At 43.0% G+C, this 22,755-nt stretch overlaps 3 long non-coding RNA genes across 4 annotated transcripts; 1 reads left to right on the plus strand and 2 right to left on the minus strand.

Moving 5' to 3' along the window:
- Nucleotides 1–7,041: 7,041 nt before the first annotated feature.
- Nucleotides 7,042–8,446, minus strand: LOC135309044 (uncharacterized). The gene is made up of 3 exons (XR_010369353.1): nucleotides 8,411–8,446; nucleotides 7,808–7,947; nucleotides 7,042–7,118 (listed from the first exon to the last, which is right to left on the minus strand). It is a non-coding gene; the product is annotated as an uncharacterized LOC135309044 (long non-coding RNA).
- Nucleotides 8,447–8,502: 56 nt separating this feature from the next.
- LOC135309043 (uncharacterized) lies at nucleotides 8,503–11,905 on the plus strand. Of its 2 annotated transcripts, none has more exons than XR_010369352.1 (3): nucleotides 8,503–8,754; nucleotides 9,333–9,398; nucleotides 11,709–11,905. It is a non-coding gene; the product is annotated as an uncharacterized LOC135309043 (long non-coding RNA). The 2 variants fall into 2 exon arrangements; XR_010369351.1 differs by lacking the exon at nucleotides 11,709–11,905 and adding an exon at nucleotides 10,556–10,710.
- An 8,213-nt stretch (nucleotides 11,906–20,118) lies between these two features.
- Nucleotides 20,119–21,976, minus strand: LOC135309315 (uncharacterized). Its single transcript, XR_010369637.1, has 4 exons — nucleotides 21,820–21,976; nucleotides 21,312–21,428; nucleotides 20,795–20,830; nucleotides 20,119–20,256 (listed from the first exon to the last, which is right to left on the minus strand). It is a non-coding gene; the product is annotated as an uncharacterized LOC135309315 (long non-coding RNA).
- Nucleotides 21,977–22,755: the final 779 nt, after the last annotated feature.

The raw sequence follows: 22,755 nt of genomic DNA on the forward strand, positions 1-22,755 counted from the left end.
CCATAAAGAGAAACTTCAGCACCTACAGCATTTGTACAGTCATGTTCTCCCTTTCAGTCACTGCCAAACTGGGTCTGCAACTCTTGTTCTGGTACAGTCACAACACCTCCAGGGCTTGTGCATATTTGCCTCCTTTTTGGATCTATCACTCCACACCTTTGCTGTTGTTTTGCTCAAGACCCTCTATAGCAATAGCAAAGACTTCCACTTTTCCTAGCTATTCTTCTGCTCCGAGAAACACATTCTTGGCTGATCCTGCACTTCAGACACACTTGCAGACACACACAGCCTGCCTTTTATAAATCAAATCCTCTGGGTTTGTTTTCCTCTCATACTGTCTCATTTTTCTTTCTTTTTTTTTCTTTCATTTTTCAATTATTATGATTACTTTGTTTGCAAGTCTGTTTGCTGGGGAAACGGATTGTTTCCACTGCTCACTTAAGAAGAATTCATGTTAGTTCACACTGATTTTCAGTTTCCTACCTTGATTTTGTAACTTCTGTTAGAAATAATTAATTCTGTGATACTGAGCAGTTCAGTGCTCCCTAAAACTGTCTTGATCTTGAAACTAAGCTTGAATATCTCTCTGCAACTTATTGCTGTTTTAAACCTGATGGTTGTGCTGACATTTTTCTCAGCTCTGTAGGTTGTCTTTTTTCCTGGCAATCCCAAGGCACAGTGGTGGCAGAGCTGTTTTCCAGGTATTTCCCCTGGTTACCTATGGACTCTCTTCATCCTCCTATCCCAGCCCTGAAATTACTCCCCAGTGGCCTCTTGGTAAATTCAGGTAGGGAGTGGTGTGTTGATGATTCACACTTCTGTCTCCTATCAGGGTTCAGTGGATGCTCTACAAGGAGGCCTGAAACCTCTGCAGTGTGAATGTGACTGGTTCAAGACTTTAATTTAGGCATTAAAGTGCTGCTGCAGGATTTTGCTGCAAAACACAATGTACTGTAGATGATGGTGTGCTTGCAATGGTGTGAATGCAGCATAGAGTAGAACTTCAGGTGAACCATATCCCTCAGATCTGAGGAGCCTGTGTAACAGGCCTCTTGAAGGACATTTTCAAGGGCATAGTGATTGTGTTTATACTCAGGTGTAGGAGAGATCCTGAGGTCAAATATGCAGTTTGTCCACATTACTTGTCTGCGGGAAGACCTTGGAGCTAATCTTGGTGCAATCTAGCTGATACTCCCAGTACAGCAGTGTGAACACCCTCAGCTTATCCCCTACAGAAATCTGGAGGTGCAGCCAAATTATCTGGCAAGAAACTAGGCAGTAATAACAGTCACTCCTAAAGACAGCCAGTCACTGCTGCTGCAGGACCTGGGGGAATTGCATTCTTATATGCAGCTGATCTAATTCCTGCCCCAGAACTGAACAGCACAAAGTCATTTCTCTCCCTAGGTCAGACCATGCTGACTTCCATGCACCCTGACAGGCCATGAGCCCTGCAAAGCTGCATTAGCATCCACAAATACAGCCACAGAATTAGAGCAGGCATGCAGGAGCTGGAACAGACGAATGGATCTTAAGTTTGGTCTCTTCAGAAAGAACTCCAGAAAGTATGGCTCCTGGGAAAGGGCATAAGGAATATAATCTGAGTGCTGAAGGGGATAACTGGGTGATTATTAAATTTCCAGTCAATTTGCTGTCTATCTGTGTGAAAAAAAATAAAAGTTTAACAGTAAAAGGAACTGGCAAGACTGTTGATTTCCCCTTTCCTTTCCTTTCCTTTCCTTTCCTTTCCTTTCCTTTCCTTTCCTTTCCTTTCCTTTCCTTTCCTTTCCTTTCCTTTCCTTTCCTTTCCTTTCCTTTCCTTTCCTTTCCTTTCCTTTCCTTTCCTTTCCTTTCCTTTCCTTTCCTTTCCTTTCCTTTCCTTTCCTTTCCTTTCCTTTCCTTTCCTTTCCTTTCCTTTCCTTTCCTTTCCTTTCCTTTCCTTTCCTTTCCTTTCCTTTCCTTTCCTTTCCTTTCCTTTCCTTTCCTCATCCTTAAAGGAGCAGAAAAGAAGCTCACCTTATTTTTTAATGGGTATTTGAGAAAAGGTGAACAATTAATATGATGTTGAAGAAGAAAAAAAAGTCTCCAATTCACTCTCCCCACATCAGCCTCTGTCTTTCCATCTTCATATTTTTTGGCCTAGGATTTTCTGAGATGTCCTTTCATAGCCTGTCCCCTATTCTTTTAGAAAGCCAGAGATATTCTAGAATTGTTGCTTTAAATTATTTTTTTTTCAAATTACATTTTTAAGATATTTTATTTCTATTTCTTAAGAATATTTAGGTATTCTATAGCCAGGAAAAAAAAAATCTTCTAATTGTTATATTCCATCTCATAGACTAGAAAACTCACTCAGTAATTCCCACTTTTATACTTGCAATTTTGTGGTTGAACCAGCATGCAAATTTTAAGACAACTCCCTGCCTTGATTTCGCCAAGTGTTTAGTGAATCTCTTGCAGTGGTTAATTATCTTCATGCTAAAAGTCAGATTTGCAGCTAATTTTCAAGTTTACCTTCTGACTTCACCTTGCAAGCACTGGATCTCCTGCCTTTGCTGACTTGCTTAGAAAAGTCTCCCCCACAAACACATTCTCCCACTGTGTGTTTTAAGGTGGCTGTAGGATCTGGAGTGCATTAGGCATATTCCAAAGATACCAGACAGGGCTGGTTCTTGCAACCCAGATGAGAGGGGAAAGAAAATGAATTAAAATGGAAATGTACAAAAAAAAGTGATGCAAATTAATCTTTCACTTTACTGCAGATCTTCTCCTAGCTGTGCTCTGCCTTTCCAGGCAGGACATAAGATGAAGGAGAGAACATTCAGAATCAAATTCTGAGCACAAACCTCATGATCACTTTGCCTCATCTCCAGTAAGTGAGGGGTTAAATTCAGTTCTGTGTCTCTGCTACCCATTAAAGTCAATCTGTCTACCCAATTTAGAAACTGAATTTATTCCCTAGAGCTGAGGTAACTTGGAAGACTGAATCAGGTCTCAAGGTAAGCCTGGAGTGCCTAAATGCTTTGTAAAATAGGAGTAGAACTTTGAATAAAGTGTTGGCAAAATACTGCCTCTTGGCCATTGCTGCCTCCCTCTGCAGCTGTGGCTTGATGTGACAAAGGGAAGTAGGAGTATTCAAGTGGAGGTTGAAATGTTATGACCTTGTCTGTTTATCCTGCACCAGAATATTGTCACAGACTGAGCAGCACCTTTCTTTCCACATGTGAAATCCTTCTTACACTTTGGCTTGTCTGCCATTGCTCCATCCCAACTAAAATCAGCAATGTCCTCCTTTTTGGATTGGAAGGCCAGCAGGAGTCTCTTGGAGAAAATAAAAGACATGTATAGTTAAGTGTCTGAAAAAGACCCAGGATAATCAGTTCACCTAAAATGTGTATGTCCTTTCTTCCCCAAACCCTCTTCTTTTATCTGGCATTAGTAAATCGGTAGCTGGGCTGTCAGACATGGAAAGAAATGGCAGCTGAATGTACACTGATGGCATTGGGTCCAGTTTGCTGGGAACAATTGGCAAAACCCAGGAGAAGATGAACAAAGGAATATTATAGATGAGGCAAGACATGCCTTGGCAAAGCTGCAATGGGACTGAACAGTGCTGAGAGTGTCCATGGATATGACAGCTTCAGGCAGGGAGACAAGAAAGCGGTCACTGCACACTGGAAGGCAGTCTGCTTTCATCATTCCCAGTGCCAGGTGCTATCCTTTCTGTACAGAGGCACAGCTCCACATCCAACAGAGAGTGCAGCTCAGAGAAAGCTCAGAGCAGTGACTTTCCTCCTGCCTCCCCAGTCTCTCCTGGATCAGGGCCACTACCTTGTTGTGGTGGTGGGTCTGGATTTGTTTTGACTCCAGCCTGCTGTTGCTAGCGTGCCTGGAGACTTACTGACCGTTTCCTATTGAACTCAAAGTTTCCCAATTAAGCTGGAGAGCAGGTAAACAGGAGGAAGAAATCTTTAACAGAGAGCCTTGTCAAAGCCGTGCTGGATCATCCAGTGAGCACTGGAGAACTTGGCAGGAGAAGAGTCACAGAGCTGGATCAGGACTATTCATTTTTTGCTAACTGCTCCTGACATTTCTCTTCTCACACAGCATTCAAAGGTTTTGCCAGAGGTTCCTCTACGCAGGTTCATGTCTCACTCTTTGACTGTTCATTGACACAAGCCTTGAAAAGGAAAAAAAATTAACGTAATTGCTCTAGGGTGGAGGGGGAGAGAAAAGATAATAACATTAAAAACATAACTGCAACCCACAGGATCTACAGGAGATGTAGGGAATAGGGAAGGGTGTGCTTGAGCAAATGCTAGGATGTCATTTGGCCAGACATTTATACCTCCAAGGTCACCCAAGAGTTTTGACTGAATAATAAAATTTTTTGTATCTTGTCCTGAAACCTGTGAGGACTGGGAAACAGCAGGGGTGGAGGAGTAATAGAGGGAGGGAGAAGGGGGGTTGTGGGAAAGCAACTCAGCCTTTACTGCTCCTAAACCCTGTGGAGCCTGATCACACAAATATTTGCAGATCCTGGCAGTAGTCTGTGTAACAGAGTATGTGACCATTTTAAGACTGATCCCTCATTTATTTTTCTTTAATTGCTGGATGTTGTAGCCTGTTGTCCCAGCTCCTGCAGCAGCGAGAAATAAGAAGCTGGAATCATGAGTGTTGTACTCGATGATGTTGCTGCTGACTTCTCAGCTTGGAAGAGAAGATGGTCTAGGGAAGGAGAAGGAATTGTAAGGGGAAAACTTCCCACTAAGGACATTGCTCTTTCCCAGTGAGATTATGAGAAATTGTTCAGTAAGGGACTGGAATTCTGATACTGGTGTCTTAAAGAGAAAGAACTAAGTCTACATTCTTCCAAAATATTCTTTCCCCTAAAAATTAGAACACTCTCCAAAAAATACTTTCTAACACTGTATGTGAGGAGAAAGTGGTATCAGGGCACACTTGTGTGCTGCCACCACCTCTCTGCCTCATAAAGATAGGCAGCAATTCCTAAGACATAAATTAGAGTAATTCATCTGCCCTTTGACATGATAAATACCCCAGATTCAGAGGTTTTTTTTAACTCTCTGGTTGTACAGTATCTCCTGCAAAGTGTCATATCCACTTTGCTTCTCTAATCAAGGAGGAAAAAGCCGTTTGATTAAACTTGGTCTGCTGAATCCAAGTTGAAAACTCAAATGAATCACGCTAACTGATAGCAACAAAGCAAAAGCCTACAGGGAGCGCAGAGGTTAAACCCAGGCTGCAGCATTGAGTAGAACTGCAGTGGCTTTATCGTTTCTGCAGATCTGTCCCATGTCAGCTGCCTAGTGTAACACTCCAGCTCACACTTCCCACCAAAGAAATATGTGGTCTACTGTTCAGCGGCCCTGTAGTACAAACTGCAACAAGGACATGTGGTGCCACAGAAAGCTTGGGTAATAAATTGCTAGCTCTACTATGTGCCTTTAGTGTTGTACAATGGCTTTTAGTGCAGAAAAGAGTATTTGTGTTTCCAAGGAAAAAGAGGAAGAGACAGATAAGGGGCTTGGGATGTCAAAGATCCTTGTTGTAAATGAAAGCAATTCAGTAAATGAAAGCAAACAGTAAACAGTTTACTTTTGTGGAAAAGAGGGCAGAAATGAATGAGGGCTTTTTCCTCTTAATGGAATGGATGCTTTCTCTATAAATACAGTCTCTAAAATATATTACTATTTACAAATTTATCTTTTGATATATTTAATTTACATTTCTTTCTGAGATCACATGAATCATGCAATCAAGAGCAGGAACTACCATCGAGAAGTTCCCCAAAAGATAATGCCTTTGTTTTTATGACTACTGCATTATAAACAGATACATCACATCAGCAAAAGGAGTTATACTGAGGTTTGTGTCAGTAGATTCTGAAGATTAACACAGGCCAGCTGCTGCCTGCGAGATCTGCAGCTGTCCACGTGTAAGACACTGTCTGAGGTGTAATATCTCAACTGAGACTGAAATCTGAACCTATGGACTTGAATCAAGCTCCAGTGGAAGGCTTTGTAGGTGTGATCCAAATCTGTTCTAGTCTGTAGAAAGTTTCCAAAGCTGAATGGAGTCAGCAGAATTGTTTGTGTAGGTCCAGGGTGTAATGACAGTGAAGAATTTTGCTCAAGTGTAAACTCTTAATGTTGCCTCAGCTACTAAGAGCTAGTGCAGGCTCCCAGATTAGGCCTAATAAACTTGAACCACACTCTAACGCCTTCAGATTGCCCCATTTTTCCTGGGAAATGGATACAGACCTGGGCAGTGTCTTCAATTCTTTGTGGCTCCTTGGAAAATGGCCATAATCCCACCTTGACTCCAAAGAGAAGCTTTCTGAACTGAAAATAAATTGTGCATCACTCTAGTGGTCATTCCTCGAGTTGGAGATATGGAGGCACTGGTCATCTTTCTGTTATATTAGTGTAAACTGTAGCTGCTCAGCTGCTGTCTGAGTGAAAATCAGCTGGCTACTCACTGCAGCCAGGTGTCAGTACAAAACTTGAGGTACACGGGCCCAAAATGAGTTCCAGAGGCTGGGGACCCAGCTGTAGCAGTAATCAGCAGCTGCACAGTACCGGCTAACTGAGGGATTGAATAAGAGTGAGGATAAATATTGCCTGCTGCTCCTACTCAAACTGGTCATCAGAAGCAACAATTACTCAGAGGAACATAAGGATCTCCCCACAGATTTCAAATAAGCTTGTGGTTTGATCTTTTTACATGCAAACACCACCAACTATGGGAAACCTTCCGGAAATAATAACAGCTTCAAGAGAAATTCTATTCCGTGGTGTGTAGGACCAGCTTTTCTGCTGGTCTTCCACAGCAAACAGGGATATAAAATGGCATATTCAAATCAGAAGGCAGTGGGTAATTTTAAAAAGCTGGATAGTAACATGAGTAACACAGTTCCAAGTCTGAGTTAGCATCAACAGCCACTTCCTTAGAAGGTGGGTGTCCTCATTGAAGAGTCTAAAGAAGCCTGAATCTTCAGAAGTAATCATAGCTTTAATACTTACATTACAAATACTTTGCAAGGAACCACCTTCATTGGGTGCTGCTGGGTAATTATTTGCTCTTAATGATTTTTCCTGTGAAAGAAAATAGAAGGAGTGAGGAATTCCTTTCCTTTATGCTCTTCATCAGCCTGTCAGCTTTGGACTTCTACTGACTCCTTGTCCTGCTGGACAAACTGAGACTCATTTAAACTGTCCAGTTCAATAACATCAGAATTAGATGGTGGGCTTGGAAGAGAAGCTGCCATTTCCTGGACCCTTAAAAAGACCAGGCAGCATCTGAAGATGTCCTCTAAAAGCTCTTACAAAATAATACTTCTGTTAGTTTGAACTCCAGGCAACTACAGAGTACTCCCCTAGCTTTCTCTCTCTGCTTCATTCTGGAGTCTGGTTCATCTACCACATGCAGTTTTTGCACAGCCTGAACTTGCTTGCTAGAGGTCAAACACTGATGCTTTTATTTCTGCCTCACCCCTCCCGACTGAAGAAAGAATAAATATTTGCTTAAAATTAAGCCCATTTTGGTCTGGAACTTCAGCAACAAAACAGTTTGGACACTCTGCAAAAGAGGAAAGCATCCAGCATGCTTTGCCTTCCCCCTCCCCATCACCGTGGGATTCCAAAAAGACTCAAAGTATTTTGCACAATATTTGAAAATAAATATTGCTCATCTTTGAGCTGATAGTTTGGAGCCCAGACGGGCTCAGGATTTATAATGGAAAGAGTGATGCAAGCATAACACTATGTGATCCATGTGTTGCTACCATCCAACAACCAGCTCCTGTCCAGTCTCCTTCTTGCATGAATGGTCTTTTTCTTCTAAAATATCCCAAGGTTCCAAGACACTGTTCTGATTAACTCCTTTCTGAAGAGTTTGGACCCCAACTGTGGTCAGTTATTCTGCCTGGAATAGTAACAGATAATATTTTATTATCATTTTTCTTTAGATTCCCTCTTCTCAGAAAGAACTTGCCTTTTTTCCTAGTGCAAATACATTTCTTGAGATCTAGCTAAGACTGGGAAAAGGATCCAGGGAGACAAATTATGGTGTACCGTTATTAATTTGGAGGTGGAGGAAGACAGAGAAAAGTCATCCATCACTCCCAGCCCTTTCTAAAGAGAGCCATCATGGCTTGCCCACAGGCCTAATAATCTTCATCACTTTGAAAGGAAAACATCCCACAAGGAAAAGTCAGGGAAGCTGGAGCTATTGAACAAGCTGATCTATAAAGATAATTCGTTCCATGTTTCTTCAGTCCTGACTTGCTCAATGGTTTGACTCATGAGAGTAGGATAATGCCAAGGTGTTATGGAATGGAAGTGCAGCTCCCTGCAGATAGGGACTTGGCTGGAGCCTGAGCAATTACCTAAGAGGTGCATCCTGCAACTAAACACAAAGCTTCCCACGGAATCCTGCTCCAATGATCAGATCCATCTGAGGCTCTCCCTGCCCCTGGCCTGTGGCCTCACAAAAGACCATGTGAGTACACGTGAGCCACGTGAGGAGAGAGAGAACAGGGTAAGAACTGCTCCAGTGCAAGCCTCTCCTTGCTTCCCTCTCTACTCTACACCATCCCACCTTGAGCTGAACCAGTGGTTTTCCCACAACAAAGCTGACTGTGAAGACTGGGGAGAATAAAGGGAAGAAGGGGAAAGACAAGCCCAGTTCCAGGGAGCAGGTGGAGCCTGGTGACGTGACCTGTCGATTTATGTATGTATGTCTGCCTGTCTGTCTGTATGTATGTATGTATGTATGTATTACCCTTTAAAAATAGCTATGAGCAGATGTTCAGCCAGCAAGTGGCTGTGCTGGTTGAAGCCATTACAGCTTGCAGATGCTTGGCACAGCCGTCCAGCCAAAGATTACCTCTCCTGGAGCTCTGCTGGCAGTCAGCTCTGCTGCAAGCAAAAGTCATCTGGATTAGCTCATACCACCTGGATCAGCTGCTTGAGCAGTGCTGGCTGACTCTGCACCCGGGCAGATTAGGGACTGCTCACATCATCCTTTTGGTTGGTAGCAACCAGGGGCCCAACATGGTCCAGGTCACACAACGAGGTCTGGAGGAGGGTGTCTTGGCTTGATCTGAACCCCATGTGTGTTTGGAAAAGCATGTCCATTTTTCGTGTGCTCAAAAGAAGTGTGTGATAAAAAGCTAGAACAGGTGGCCAGGAGATTTTGTTCAGCCAATCAACTTTCTGACGATTTCACAGCTCCTCTAACATTATTTCTTCTCTCTTCTTTTTTAGTCTGGCTGGTAATTCTTGTGTTCTGTTGTTTTACTTGTGCAGCTTCTAACACAATGGAAGACCACCTGTATATCTATTCCTGACTAAAACTGACCCGCTAAAAGAAAGGTGAGCAGGCACTTTTGCAGGGAGGTCATTTGGAGTTAATCTTTATCTTGTGCATGTAGAACATGTCACATCTGGACCAAACCTTATTCAGCACCTTTAACAGCTTTCATGGTATGCCAGAGAAGAGCAGCTTGGTCATACTCCCCCTTTCCTTTTCTGTGTCTTACACATCCAGTGCTGCATTCACACACACGTAAAGAAACAGCAGAGCAGTGATGTGAACATATGCTGTGCTGGCACGTGTATGGTAAGATACACAGATGTGGGGAAACATATGATGATTTAAACAAACATTGCAAAGTGCCAGAGAACAGGGAGAACCCCCCCAAAAAATTAAACAGACAAGTTAGGAAAACTGCAAGTTGGGAGGTGTCTCGTGTTTTCTCTCCCTTTTTGTTTTTTGGCCTTTTGATCCTCCAGCAAAGTTGGCATCATTTACCCTCTGGCTGGACTCAGATAACAACAATACAACTGATTCCCAGCCTCAGCAGTACCATTTCTGCTTTCTTAAAACCTGGAATCCAAATTTAATTAGCACAAAAATTAAAATGAAAATAAACCTGGAGACAATTGAACTCTGGGTCACAAAAGCAGAAGGCTGATTGACAGCTGAGGAGGATGAGGAGTTAAATGATGCAATTAACTTCCTGCTGATTCCTCCATTCACCTACAAGGAGCTGATTTACAAGTATGATATCAGTATAGATGCTCAGGCCAAAGCAAAATATAAACTTGCAGACACATAGGAGAGAGATCCTCATGAATTCCCTGGGAGACAGCTTGGGAGCTGTAGCCAAGCCTCACAAAGAAGTGAGCTCCTGACATGCATCCAAGAGTTTCAAGTACATTGACTTGCCCAGTGCTGTATTTGCAAGCTGGAGCTCTTCTGTGAGATATCAGTTGCTACCTCAAAGCCTTGAGAAAACCCCAAGTGACTCAAACTGTCCTTGAAGATGAATATATGTGTAGAATAATTGCTCCACTTTGACACATGAAACAGCATTTTGTCAAGGCATGTGACAGAGGAAGGATTGGGATGCTAAGAAAAGAAGAAATGGATTTTAACAGATCCCATGAGCCAGCACATGTTGGCTCACTTACATGGCTTCTCTCCCTGTGGAGGACTCTACATAGTCACACTTCTGCTTGACCCACAGCCTGAAGGGACAGGAAATACCATTGTGTCAGATACAGACAGGTGGACTTTCTTGCCATGAGCATTGTCCACTGGCTCACAGATGCTCCCCTGCTGTCACAGCTGCATGAAGCATGAGGCTGCCTGGGGCACCCTTGTGTGTACACAGGATCCCTCCTGCTCAGTGTGTCTTCCACACACAGGATACTCCACCAGAAAGAAAACAACTGCACAGATATTCTGCTGCAAGTTTGTGATCTCAGATAATCCTTGCTCCTGAAAGCTCTTCCATTGCTGGAAATCTAACAAATAAATAGAAATCCAGGATTACTATGAAACCACCTTCTAAAGGACATCAAGTTATTATTCCCATCTTCATAGGAAATCTTTCCATTCAACCTTGAAAAGAGACAAGGACTGGGATTAGCAGTCCAGTGAAGAGGAAGAAACAAAGCAATTGGCAGCAGAGCACCTGTCCCCAGTGCATTTCCCAGGGACCTGCATCCATTGCACTGTTTAAGCATGAGCCCCTTGGAGGAAAAAAGGTGTCCAGGCTGTGGACACATATTGTCAATTTGAACCACCCAGCAGCAGAGCTGCTTGAGTAAAAGTTCTCCAACTTCTTTGCAATTTGATTGAAACAAAATTGCAAAGACCACATTGTTTAATTAGTTTCTAATCCAGCTCCTTGTGGCTCAGATGCGTAAAGGGAACAGGCAATGGGAGAAGCTGTTAGCAGAAGAGGTGTGACAAGTATAAGTGGAAGTGATTTCTCCCATCAGCACAGTTGCTGGCAAAGGAGACATCTGTCTGTACCATTAATCTCTGTTGGGATTGTCATTGGGATGCTGTGGGGAGGAAGCAGTGCACTCTGAAAACCAGCAGATTACCTAGTGTGGCTTCTCGTGTAGTACTTTACAAGGCATAGTTTTTAGCCTGACATTCTCTCATGGAGCGTATTTACCTCTCCTTCAGAAGAAGAGAACACAAAAGGATTGGGGGACTTAGGGTTGAATTGGGGATAAGTTTTCAAGATACTCTTAACTTCATGGAGTCTCAGATTTTGGCCCTGGAGGGCCATCTGCCCTCCAGGAACTGGATTTAAAGTGGATTTCAGCACATAAAAAACACTGCCCCCTGCCCCCTGCCCCCTGCCTCAACCCTCCTGGTGACAGCCGCAGGAGAGAGGATCCTGTCTGTGCCATGGCACGTAGCATTGACGTGGCTGTCCCGGCCCAGCCTGCCAGCTCAGAAGGAGAAGGGAGTTTGTGGTGAAGATGGGCATCTGCTGACTCTCTGCACGAGTGCTGGAGCCTGGCCCTGGGGGATCTGCCAATGTCTTCCTCCGTAGTTGCTCTTCTGAGAATGAAACGAAGCTGTTGGAGCTATCAGCCTAGTTCCTTTCATGAGCAATAAATTCACAGTGAAAGCAACAGAAACAAAGCTGTCCCAAATCTGTTCTAGTTTTCAATCTAAAAGAAGAGAGAAAAACAAAGAGGAGGGTTAGCTTAAGGATTTCTTCTGGACCCTCTCTGCAATGGTTGGAAAATGCTGAAATCATGCTTCCTAGAGATGCAGAGCTTGGAGTCCACAAAAAGGCTGCAGACCCCAAAGAATAACAAATTATACAATCAAACGAGCTGTTAATGGCAGTCATTCACGTTTCTTTTAGCTGGAAGTTCCTCACAGTACAGGACCTTCAGGAGTTTGCCTCAAATCACCCTCCTTGTCTCTATATGGGAGAGGAGACTGAAGTACTGAACGCATGCTGGAACTGCACACAGCTGGGTTGTGGGGTTTTCTTTTACAAATAGTAAATTGATTGCTCCAGATCTGGAGCAGAGCAGAGGTTTCTTGAAGTCTGGATCACGACACAACTCTCAGCTTCTCCCCCCATCTGATGTGAGTGCAGAAGCCCAGCTGCAATCATGCAGTGCTGTGCCCCAGCCACTTCTGTTCCGAAGGAACAATGGGGTTTTACACTGTCAGGCACACGAATCCAGCCAATCCAGCTACTTTGAGACCAGGCAGTCTGTCCCCCTGGTATTGCCTGTTGCTCTGTGAACTTACTGCCTTAATTAGGACTTGTTCAGAGATCTCTGGCTTGCCTTGCGTTGCTGGGTGGAGACATGCCGTGAGCAAGGGCTTTTTTTGGGTTTGAGTTTTTCCCCTCTTTCGTTCCAGCAAAATTACAACAATGCCTGTTTCATGTTGTTCCATGGGGCTTCCCTTTGTAAAGAAAACTCATCAGCTTTGCTAATATAATCACTCAGTGATGCCATGTCAAAATGTGATTAAATGAAAAACCACAGTCTTTTCAACACATCTCTCTGTGCAAACAGATGTTTAGAAAGAATGCAATATGTTGCAGGGAAAAAAAAGTCAGCCAGCAATAATGTCTAAGCAGCTGGGGCCTGAAGTGTCATGCTATGGGTATGGCCACTGCAGCCGATGGGAATAAATGGAGATAAAATTTCTTCCTGAAAATTCCAAGTTGTCAGCATCATTAACTCTCAGATCCTGACCAATTTCCATCTCATGGTCACCTCCCCACCCCTCCTACAGTAGTGACGTCCCTTTCAGTTTGTGGGTTATTTTATGGGTGTTCCAACCAAGACACTGACTGTTAAAAATGTCCAAGAGAAGCTTGTCAGAGGTGAACTATTTTATTGCAGTCACAATTCATGATCCTCTTAGGAGAAATCCACAGAATCTGGAATCACGAACCTGTAGTTGCTGTAGAGGCACCAGGCTTCAGAGCTTCTGTGGACCCTCAGTGTTGGTGGCAAAAGGCAAAAAATAGCCGCCATGAGCCACTCCATAGGAAGGACTGGAGTATTTCATACAGGAATTTAGTCTTTTGGGTATAAAGGATTCAAGACAAAGACCAACAAAAAAAAAAAAAAAAGAAGGAGGAAATTAACTAAAATTCAGTCCATGTAATGCAGCTACTTCTGTGGCCTGGATGTCAGAAGTATATGAACATTTCAGAATGTTTGTAAGATATTTCTCTTCTTAGTACTCATTGCTGTTAATTGTCCATTTTACAGAGAATAGTTAAAGTACAGCTTTCATATTTCGGTGTTTCTTCCTACCCTAATTTTAGAAATCTACAAGGGACATATGAAGTCCAAATAACAGAGGTAACCAAGATACTAGGTATCCAAACTTTTTTGCAAGGACTGGAGAGAAGTCAATATTAGAAGGTGATTCCCTTGTCTAGCCATAGGTGTTTAACCTTTTCCCTGGGCATTCCCTCATTGGCCCTGTCACAATTTTTACATCTTCTTGTTAATGCATCTTCCTGTTCAAGGAGCTGATATTTGCTAAATGAGATGTGGGACTCCTCTGCTATAGCACTTGCTGCTCCTAGTATAAAAACAAATGGATACTGGGCTAAGGACATAAGTATCCTTTGGGATGCCTGACATTCTAGACATATAAAATAATGGTGAGGATGATTGAACCAGAGGAAGTTCTAGAAAAGAAAATTACAACAAAAGGGTGTTTTCTTATTCCCAGCTGAGCTCCCACAGGGTCAAAGTATCACACCCATAAATCCCTGGTGAGTTCACTTGTCTCTACATTAGTGTAGAAAAAAGATAAGGTGGTGCCAATATTTCCATTATGCTGCTTCATTTGCAGTTTTGAAAGTCAGCCATAAATAAAAGCGTCCTGGAAGACATTTTGGCAGATGGCATCCTGACTTGTGAGTGACTCCAGTTGATTTTGATTTCCATTTATATTTTCTGACATTTTTTTTTCTTAAAAAGAAAACAAGAAAATTGCTTCAGATAAACACAAGACCCAAAGCACTATGACACAAAGGCATTACTATGGGCTACAAGACCTCTTAGCAGGAGAGAAAAATAATGATGTGCAAATATCTGAAGATCATCCAAGAAGAAAGATCAGTCATTCAGGGAGGTCCAGGGTGGAGGGGGGCTAACGCAAGACATAGAGAATTAAGAGCAGTGGGTTAAGGCTTAGCAAAGGAAAAATTAGCTTGAGGAAAACTTTCCTAAAAGTGGACTAGTCTCCCAAGGCAGGAGATTGAAACCTGATTGTTTGAGTCACGCAGCCCCGGACTGGCCCTGTGACTGAGGGACTGTTGTGGTGAGCTGTTCTACATGGGCAGGGAGAAGCCTTCGTACCTTGGAGATTTCTGTTCCCCACTTGGATGACTCACTGCAAAGTGCAGGATGAATTTTAAGCTGATGGGTTAAACTGAGCAATGCTGGCCAGGATACATGTCTCTGCTAGGAGGGGAAGACTTCATTGCTTAGATAGTGCTAAAGTTTCACCTGCTCCAAAAGCATACCAGAAATCATCAGTTAAGCCATCTTCTCCTGTCAGCACAAAAGAAGCACAGAAAACATTATCTCCCTTCCTACAATCCTGGCAGCTGATGAATGTTTATGGTGTAGAAGAGATTGTTTGTTTGAAGACATGAAATTTATAGGAATGGAGGAGAGGAAGATGGTTCAGTGCCTGGGAAGACTGGGGGTGCAACTTTGAACAGTCCCATACAGCACTGTAAGCATTTCAAAAAGCTTCTCCCTTCAGGAAACTGAGTCACACCTACAGCTCTCCCTTTCTCTCTCCTTGTAGTTGACATTTGTGTTGTTCTAGAGAGGAATCTTCTCACCTCAGGTGAATCCTATCTACCCTTAAGTTGGTAGCTCACAGAACTACCCTTGTCTATTTGATCCAGGCTGATTCTACCCCTGGCCTGAGACATTTTCCTGGTGCAAAGCAGAGTCTCCTTTTCTTTGAAGGCTCTGCTATATCTCAGCCAGTATGAAAATGGATCCCAGTATAGGACCCTCACTTTCACCTTTCCTTTACATTAATAGCTTTTTGGAAGGCATCTCTCCAGCTTCTGCCTTCCTTCTCTGCTGCTGGTAACCAATGGAAACAATTGCTCATGCATGCACTGAGTGGACGCTCTTATTAATTCCAGCACTAAACACAGAAATTGCACATTCTTTAGGAAAATGGAACTGATTCCAATCACACATCTCAGTTACCCTTCCTTACCAGAATGGCACTTTGGGGTCTGGACGAGATCAGTGTCCACTTACATTGGAACATGCTCTGCTTTACACCAGAGCTTAGGACCCTGGTAAGGCACTAAACACCTTGTTAGACCAGTGGGCATCTCCAGGGAACCTGCCACAGGTAGGGAAGGCAGAGGAGTCAGGGCAGAGCTGTTGTAGGGCAGGCTGGAAGGCTGGGCTCTCAAACACCCTATCCTTGAACAGAAACCAAAGTGGAAATTTGGGGTATTCCACATGCAGGACTGAGTTCAAGGGTGACATGGCTCAGAGAGGTTTATCCAGACCTTCTCTGAAATCTGACACAAACTTGGCCTGTTTGTTTCCATGAGGAGAGCATCTGCACGCCTTTTTGCAAATCTCCCAGCAACAATGATATAAATAAAACCCTAGACTACAGAGCTGTCCCAAAAACTTGTCCTGCCCTTTCTTACAAAGGGGGCTTATTCCATGAAAGTCTACAATCTACACTAATTTTTTTTTGTCTATTTTTTTCTTTTTTTTTTTTTTTTTTTATTCTTGTAAAGAATCAGGAAAAGCTCTACCAAGGTAATGATTAATGCAAGGGATCACATCTTCACATATTGAATAAATAAATCCAAGCTAATATAAATAGAAAAAAACTCTTGGAATTTGTCAGTCCATGGTCTTATTATCTTGAGCTCCAAAGCCAAAGTTGCAGACTATGGTTTACAGATGCTTTTCCCCTCTTTTGCTCTCTGCCTCCTCTTCTTTTTTCTTTTTTTGTTTGCATTTTTATTTCCCTACTCACCCCCAGCCACCCCCCAAAGGCAGCTCAAAGGAGGTTGTAGCTCCCTTGCTAGGAATTGCTCCTCTGACACAAACTTTGTTTCCCTTTTCAAATGAGTTTGGCAAATGTTAGTGAAAAGGTTGCTAGTAAATATTCTTTGAAAACATTTATAGGTTTCTGAGGGTGCATGAAAACTCTTCAGGCTGTAGTTCACAGAACTTTTACCCCAACAGAGACCTGGGAAATTCTTCACTGCTTTTTGTCCCAACTACTCCTCTGTTCACGTGATGTTTGAAAAGTCCTACACACAAAAAGAGAAAGGAAAAAGGAGTGCAAAAATAATTTAAAAGGGACACATGTTTTTGTCCCTTTTTTTAATCTGGTGTTCTGAGCTTAGAGGAAATAACAACCAGTCTTCCTAGTTATTTAGGTACTTAGCTCTTAGGGTCAAGGAGATGAGAGATTTTTTTTGGGATCCTTGATGAATGGTTTCAAGGAGACCTTTCTATATAGTATCCTTTGTTTTGTTTTGTTTTGTTTTGTTTTAATTTTTATTATTTGTAGCCTCAAATCACACCCTTAATTTGTTTGAAGTATCTTTTCTCTAATTTTCAAATGGCACCAATTTTACTTCTGTGAATTTGGGACTACTCAGAGTCTTCACTGAGATCTTAAATCTGAAGATAAGTGGGGGTAGTTTTCAGAACATGGCTGTTCTCTGGGTCAGACCTTCAGATTTGGATCAGTGCTGTAGAAGCAGAAGTCTCTGTGGAGCCATCAGTACTGAAAAAATTAATTTTAATCTCCCAGCTCTGTAGTCTTTCTCATTTACTCCATGGGCACTAGGAAGGGAGAAGCTGGTGAACTTGTCCCTGCTTTAGGAATTCATGAGGTTGAATTTGTGTGGCAAAATCTGTGTTTTTCCATTATCAGAAAATTTTCCTCTAGATAACATTAATTCTCCATAATTACTCATTAAAAACATAAAAATAATTCCCACAAACAACTATTATTCAGCAAAGAAATGTTAACTAAAAGCTCTTCTGTATCTGATGTTTTCATTGCATTCCTCTCCATTCTTTGCTCCTTTGTGAGGTGCACTTTGCTAAGAAAGACCTTTGGTTGTCAGTCCCTCCAGGATCTCACACGAAATGAGCATGATAGGTGTCATCTCCCTCCTCAGCTCCCTCCGTTCTGGGCCAATGGTCAGGGTCACAGAAAACTCCCAGGGCACTTGGCAATCTCCCGCTGGCCATCTCATCTGGGAGGACTTGAGAACCACTGGCCAAAGCTGCAAAAAAATTTGAGCCCACTTCAAGGTCTGAAGGGGAAGAAAAAAAAAAACCAACAAAAAACCAAAAACCCCCAAACCCTGTGTTAATTCCCAATGTTTCTGCTGACTCAGCATCCAGACAACTGGAAATTTCTCCTTGACTTGGAGAGATGTGTCCAAACAGAAAGCCTGGACCTGGCCACATTTCTGTGTTTAAAAAAGTTTGTAACCAGACCTCCACTTTACTGTTGGCCTGAAGCCAGTACTCACAAAGTGGAATGAAACCTCTCTTTGATTATTTAATACAGCCCAGAAACTAGAGCAAAGCTGATCACAGCCATGGATTTGGATGGGAATATTAGGGGACAAAGAGTACACCCCACACTGGGCAATAATGCCAAGGGGCAACAAATAACACTGTAGGGTCATAATTATCCACATTCCTAAGGTTCTTTTTCAGCCAGGGATTTCTCTTGCAGTTCCTCATAAATCAGTTAGGGTGTCCAAGCAGGACACAAGTCTCCCCAAATTCTGGTGTGAATGCTGTGGACTCCGCAGAACTGTGCTCAGACTTCAAGCTCCAGGAGATTTCCATGTCAGTAGTTTTGCTAATTCAGTCCTTTTTCTACACTTTCCTCAAAGCCCTCTCCCATAAGTATTTCATCTGCTGGAGTTGGCCACATAATCAATTTACCATCCCCAGGCTTGGCTGACTTTGATAAAGAGGATTTAGGGGGTTAATTTGAGCCCTCATATTTCTGAGGGGACGCTATACTTAGGAAACTTTCTGCGGTGCACTTCAGCATGGATTAGTTGTTCTACTTCCCATAAAACCTTATGTCTGCCAGCTTGCCTAGGATTAGAACTAAAATGGAGTGTGTAGATCCCATTGCCACAAATAGAGCTTCTGCACTAGGGCTGCTTTGCTTGGGATATGAGCCAAAGTTATAAATATTGAGGGCCCGATTTTTCAGTCCACCACAGTTGCAGTGTGTGTATATATATATATGTATGTATGTGTGTACATATATATACATACATAGATACGTGCTTATGTGTGTGACACTTCACACCCATGGCCACTCTGAATGCATACAAACAAACTTTTCATGCTGTCCTTGGAAACTTCATATGACAGGACAAAGTCATCCGACTATTAGTGACGTTTTGGAACACAAATTAAATTAGAATTTTTGTCCTCAGTGAGACAGGTTTGATGTTTTTAACTCTCAAAGGACACATGTCTCTGTGGTGGCTTTGTGTGACATTCAAAAGGAAAGATCATCCAGAGACCTGCACCAAAAGGGAGGCTCTTCTATTTTACGGTTTCAAATTATACTTCTAACACTGCATAACTGTGCTGTCTGCTTTCCCTGGGAGTGGCTGTTCCTTGGGAATACAGAAGGAAAATGTCAGAGTCAGACTAGTCAGCTTGTTATGTGAAGCCTGTTGCCTCTTCCTCTGGCTTGTTTGTAGACCTTGATTAAATCTTGAAAGAAGCACGGCTGTTCCTGGTACTAACTGCCAACCTCCTCTCTAAATGAGCAAAATTAATTCTCCGTGTTGGTTATGTTGCCACTCATGAAAGATGGCGAATGGGCTGTTTGCCAGCAAAGGTCCACAGGCAGTGAAGGCTGCTGGTGCAAACACTCAGCAGCATGTCTTGAAAAAGTAAAGGAAAGAGCCATCAGGGCTTTGTGGTGCTGCTGGCCATGGGCTGACTATGACCTGGATACCTGAGCTGGAAAATGGTCCTGAGGGACTCACTGGGGAAGGCAGGGAAGGGAGAACTAGCAGAGAGAAGTTCAAAACCTCTATTTCTGACACTCTCCGAACTTGGTGGCTACTCCTAATAGTTGCAGGAGCTGCACAGACACGTGGGTGCTGCCTAGAAGCAGAATTACATCTCCATCTCTCTGAATTCCCACTGTCCTGAACAAGATCATGATGAAAAAGCATCTTCACCCTCCTGTTTTTCCAGGCTTGAAAGAAATGTAGTGGAGACAACACATGTGAAGGAGCACCCAAAGAGGAAACCTCAAAAGCTGCTACAGGCAGAGACAGAAAATCCTCTCCTTGTCCAACTCAATCTTGCCTTCTCTTGCAGATTATGGTAGTTCAAACCCTGCTAGTGCAGAATCCCAGGCATAGGTGGAAGGGCGCTAAATTTTTTTTATTTTCCTTTATAAATCTATGGTGGTAACACCTAAAAATCCCAGCCTAATCTCAGAAGGCCCCTATGAGAGTATCCTGTAGATAGGTCAAAGGAAAAACAGCTATGACACTAAAAGTTTTTGAATTTGAAAGATTATCCCATGCATCTGTATTAAATCTGCCCACTTCTTGCTGTGTGGGTCATCCTCATGCCAAGTTTTCCTTGTAATTCAGGAGCAAAAAATATACTCCAGGCTTGGTGCCATGCAGTGAAAACACATGTCTTGTCTGTACATAATTGTACAGAAACTGGAGCCTTTTATTTTTCATGAGAACAGGCCCATGACAATCAAATCCTGTGTTTCTGAGACACTTATCTGGCATCTTGTCACATAGTTTCTGTGGATTTCATATGTCTGATTTAACTATCCCCAAACTCCTGCAAGGCTGGGAGGTACTGCTGGATTTTTGAACTGATGAATTCTTCCCTATATATATATATATGCACAGAGTTATATATTTATTAATTCCCATCAAAAATACTTAGTAATTTCAAATAACATCACTCGTATTGAATTTCTTAGGTTAAGAACTAAACTGGTCTGACATCTCAAAAAATTATTCATGTTTTTGTTTTGAAACATTACATATCTATATTTAACTTTTTAAAAATAGAGATAATACTTTTCTCCCCACCTTTTTAAGCCATGAATATTAAAAAAAAAGGCTTTTTTTGGACTAGTTGGAGCATTTATATTTGACATCCCAATAAAACAAACAGCTTTTTGTTGTTGATGCTTTACTGGAAATGTTTCAGATGAACCCCAGTCTACATATTATTACTGTATCTTGGCTTTTAAATCAAAACATTTTTTCATCCTATTATCACCTATTATATCAACTAAGCTTGTGGCATAGGTGATTTAAATTCCTTGCTGAAGGTCACACAGGGCACTGTGACAGAAAGCTGCACGGAGTTCCCCCAGTCCTGGGGTACTGCAGAAAAGTGCATGAACTGGGACTTACCTTCATTTCAAAGCTTTCTCCAAAGATCTTTTCACTCTGCAAAGCAAGTGAAATTTTTTTCAGAATCTACCCAAAGAAACTGGACTATCATAATTGGTGCCAAGGATTTTTCACTTTTGAGATATTCTTTTTTCTATTTCTTCTTTTTTCTTTTCTGGGAAACTATCTTTCACATATGCTTTCCTCTCTCTCCCCTCCCCCACATATTTTCAGTTTCTGCTTTTTTTCAGCATATATCTGGAAGATTTCTCATTTGAAAAGCATATTTTCTCTTCTATTGGGAATGAGTAGTGGTCTGGCAAGCCTGGCCTTGCCATCTGCTCTGTCAGTGGAAACTTTTACTCCCAACTTAAGCCACAGAGATGACCTTCTGCCACCCTCTCCTTCCTTTGGTGTGAGATTTGGGGGCTGTTACTGCACAAAAAGCAGACAGGCCAGGCTACAGGTCTGTTAAGACTGGATTCATAGTGGGGAAACCCATAGAAGTCAGGAACCTAAGTGTTTTCCATGAACCTACATTCCTTGCTGTGACTGGACCCAGTGCAGCTGCTGATGGCAGGAGACCCTGCCTCCACTTCGTAGCTGCTCTGCTTCAGTGTCCTGAGCAACCAATCCCCCGCTGAATTTTCCCATCCTGTGGAGGGAAATTAAATTCTTTGTCAGGGCTGGGAAATCCCCAGAATGGCCTTAAACCATGTTCTCCAGAGCGCCGTTGACACTGCAGCGCGCTCTGTTCATGCCCGTGCGTGCACACGCACAGAGCGCTTTGCTGCTCAGTCCTCCCGGGGGGAGCCGTGAGAGTTTGTTTTACAGTAACTCTCATGCTGGTGGTTAACAAATGGCTCTCGCAGACCCTCTCAGGCATCAGATCCTCCTTCTGGGCTAATGCCAGCACTCTCCAAAAGCAGCAAGAGATACTGATTTCCTTGGTCAAAACCCTTCCCTCTGTCTTCCACCCAGTTTACTCATTGCAGCTCCCAGCTGGACATACCAAGTCAGCTGGGAGGACCAGTAACACAACTCACCTCCTCTTCCAGATATTTAAGGGAAGATTTGCATGCTTTGGTCAGAAGGTGGTGATTCCCAAATTGTCTGCCCTCTTGACTTAACAGGCCACCTCTACCAGGTGGTCCAGGGGTCTGGATGACAGAGGGATTTGGGAAAGCTCACAGATGACCCTGGTTCCTCATCAGTGTGGAGCTGGGTGGCAAGGTGACCTGATGCTGATCCCCTCAGGTGGCTCCCTGGCTTTGCTTCCAGCTCTCAGGAAGGGCTGAAGGCTGCTGTGCTCCTCTGTCAAACACTGCACACAGCCATAACATAGCTCTTGCTTGCAAGCCCTGCTGCCTCCCTCCCCATTCCTCTCCTGGTGCACCAGGAAGGTGCAAGCACAGGAGGTGGATGCTGACTGCAGCCAGTGCTGGTTTGCCTGCCCAGTTTTTGAGTTGGTGTGAGGGAGGTATCTGAGGAGCACTAAATCACCTGGCTGGGTCAACAAACAGGTGGGATCCATGTGGGCCTTCAAGCCACGTGACAGTGTTTTGAATTTTTCTGCAGAAATTTGGGAACCAGGGCCCTGTGCACCACTGCTTTTGAGTGGCAAAAATATTTCAGATGCTCTGACAGTTTCAATAAGAAGTTTCAGCCTTCACAAAATACCATTGCCCATAAATTCTGGCTTTCTCTAATTTACTACAGGATTTCTCTGTTCCAGGACTCCACTGGTTTTCTTCTGGTTGTGTGTCCTGAGAAAAGGATTTGGGGAGGCAGTTGTAAATGGGATTGATCTGAGGAGAGGCAGTGTGGTGGGGAGAAGGCTGGTGTTTTAGCAGATACATGGGATAAAGCTTCCCCTGGTGAAAGGCAGACTGGGAAGCAATGCTGTATGCATCCTTAAGGTGAATGGAAGTGCTTTCCCAGCTGTTCTCACCTGGATATTTCCTAAAGATCCAGTTAAGGGG

Source organism: Passer domesticus, chromosome 10, assembly GCF_036417665.1.
Source record: "Passer domesticus isolate bPasDom1 chromosome 10, bPasDom1.hap1, whole genome shotgun sequence".
Taxonomy (NCBI): Eukaryota; Metazoa; Chordata; class Aves; order Passeriformes; family Passeridae; genus Passer; species Passer domesticus.